Source organism: Theobroma cacao, chromosome 4, assembly GCF_053813885.1.
Source record: "Theobroma cacao isolate CCN51 chromosome 4, ASM5381388v1, whole genome shotgun sequence".
In the NCBI taxonomy this organism is placed as follows: Eukaryota; Viridiplantae; Streptophyta; class Magnoliopsida; order Malvales; family Malvaceae; genus Theobroma; species Theobroma cacao.
In genome coordinates, this window is record NC_142642.1 from 26,696,219 (window position 1) to 26,699,257 (window position 3,039).

Here is a 3,039-nt window from a genome sequence, read left to right on the forward strand (position 1 = left end):
ACCCTATTTATTACATGTTCGCAATATTTTTTTGATTGATGATTTACGATTTTTTATTTTTATTTTTATATTTTACAATCCGTTTGGAGTTGTACTTAAAAACCGTGTTCAAGCCTTAGCTGGAATCTGCAGTGCAGAGTTGTCTGCTTGTTGCTATCCAGTTTTAGTATTGGTCCTTAAAGCATAGCACAAAACTTTTCAAGCTATTTAGTTAGCTATATATAAGTTGTAGCTTCTACCTTTCACATAACACTAGACTTCACAATGCTAACCATACTCGTCTCTACTGTTTTCCTCCTCATTTTTTTCTCTTCAGCTCCCTTTACAAATTCAGCTCCTTATACTCCTGCTGACCACATACTCTTGAATTGTGGTACGTCATCGAACACTACATCTTTGGATGGCCGGAACTGGGTTGGCGATGCTGATTACAAATATTCCTCCTCTATCTCTAAAGCCTCTTCATTTGCATCCAAAGCCTCCGATCTTGAACCCTCTGTTACTGAAGTGCCTTACATGACAGCTCGTATTTTTCATGGCAAATTCACATACAAATTCCCTGTTTCACCTGGCCCGAAGTTTCTTCGTCTCTACTTCTACCCAAATGAATATCCTGGCCTTGATATAACCACTTCCTTCTTCTCCGTCACTGCTAATAATTACACTCTCTTGCGCAACTTCAGTGCCTATTTAGTTTCTGCTACTAGTCCCCCAAAAGTCTTCATTATCAAAGAATTTGTCGTCCCTGTTAGTAACAATAAGATGCTACATGTCACCTTTAGCCCATCGCCATATTCTTTTGCTTTTGTGAATGGCATAGAAGTCGTTTCCATGCCTACCAACCTCTATACAGTCCAGAAATATGGCTCTCATCGCTTAGTAGGCACCAACTATTTTTTCGAGCTTGATAACAACACTGCTCTAGAAACTGCGTATCGGCTAAATGTTGGCGGAGGAGATGTTTCAAATATAGACGATACAGGGATGTTCAGAACATGGCATGGAGATGTGGACTATATCTTTGGAGCAGCATCAGGAGTTACCCCTTTTCAGCCTGAAGCTACAATAAAATACACCCTGGCCACTCCGGCTTATACTGCACCAGAAGTTGTATACAAAACCTCTCGTACAATGGGTCCTACTCCAAGTATTAACTTGAATTACAATCTTACCTGGCTTTGTCCTGTTGATTCTGGATTTTACTACCTTGTCAGGCTTCATTTTTGCGAGACTGAACCGGATGTAACAATGCCAAATCAACGTGTATTCAACATCTTCATTAATAATCAAACAGCTGAGGCAGGTATGGATGTGATCGCCGTTAGTGGTGGTAATGGCGTTCCAGTGTACATAGACTATGTTGTGTGGGCACCACATGGCAGTCCAAGTACACAAGATTTATGGGTTGCAATACACCCTTCCACCCAAAGTCATCCATTATTTATAGATGCTATCTTGAATGGTTTAGAGATTTTCAGGTTGAACAAAACAGATGGTAGTCTTGCGGCACCAAACCCTGAAGTAGAAGTGGTTCACATATCGCCAGTGCCTGAGCTAAAGCACTCAAAGAAGAGGAGAAACTTTAAGGCCATCATCGGAGCTACAACGGGCAGCATCGCATCACTCTTTCTTCTATTTTCCTATATTTTCTGGCAAAGGAAACATCTTCTGTGCATAACAAAATCCTCAAAAAGAAGAAAAGTTTCACCTTTGTCAAAAGGCATGCGATGCACGCACTTTTCACTTGCTGACATCCTCACCGCAACAAACAACTTCGACGATGCTCTCGTTATAGGACGTGGTGGCTTTGGCAATGTATACAAGGGTCACATTCAGGGTCTACAACATGAGGTGGCAATTAAGCGACTCAATTCGATGTCCCATCAAGGTGAAAATGAGTTTTGGACAGAGATTGAGATGCTCTCTCAGCTTCGATACATTAACCTTGTTTCACTAATAGGTTATTGTAATGATAACAACGAGATGATTCTTGTTTATGATTATATGGTCAATGGAACCCTTTGTGATCACCTCTACAACAATGACAAAATCCCTCTCCCATGGAAGCAAAGGTTGCAAATCTGCATTGGTGCTGCTCGTGGATTAGACTACCTTCATTCAGGTGCAGTTCAGAGAATCATTCACCGTGATGTCAAGACTACCAATATTTTGTTGGATGAGAAATGGGTAGCTAAAGTCTCGGATTTTGGGTTGTCGAAAGTGGGTCCAATTTTCATGGCCAATGTTCCAATCACAACTATGGTGAAGGGTACTTTCGGGTACATGGATCCAGAGTATTACCGAAGGCTGCAATTAACAGAGAAGTCGGACGTGTACTCATTTGGGGTGGTGCTATTTGAAGTATTGTGTGCTAGACCCGCAGTGGATATAAAATTGGAAGATGAGCAAATAGGTCTAGCCGGTTGGGCTCTCAAATGTGTGGAGAATGAAACCATTGAACAAATCATTGACCCTTACTTGCAAGGTAAAATTGCACCAGAGTGTCTAAGAGTGTATGCTGAGATTGCAGAAAACTGCCTACGTCAAGTGGGACTTGAACGGCCAACGATGAGTGATGTGGGGGGGATGCTCGAGTTTGCACTGCAGTTGCAAGAAACCGCGGAAGCAAAACAGACAGTCCAAGTTGGTGATAGAATTCAGGCCCAAACCATTGATGAAGTTGTGTAGTTTTGGTTTTCTTTACTTTTCGTCTGTCTTTTTTATTGTTTCCACTCATCTCTACTTTGTTTTCGGTTTTCTTTACTTTGCATCTGTCTTTCAAGCCTTGACTAATTAAATTAAAAAATAGAATTCAAACAAGTCTACATAGTTTCTATTTAGGTTTAAGAAATGAATTTCGTTAAGAAATAAAAGTAATAGATCAATAATAGTTCTTAGAATCATTAGCTTTTAGATTCTTTTGTTTACTAATTGCAATTACTATAATGTTTAATGTAATTGTTAACATTCTTATTTAAATGCACACATAAAAGAAGCAATTCATTTTCCACGAAAAGAAAAATATTCTTTCATTGTTCT

At 39.8% G+C, this 3,039-nt stretch overlaps 1 pseudogene; it reads left to right on the top strand.

The window, feature by feature from the left end:
- Positions 1 to 237: 237 nt before the first annotated feature.
- Positions 238 to 2,820, top strand: LOC18601724 (receptor-like protein kinase FERONIA pseudogene; annotated as a pseudogene).
- The last annotated feature ends 219 nt before the right edge of the window (positions 2,821 to 3,039 follow it).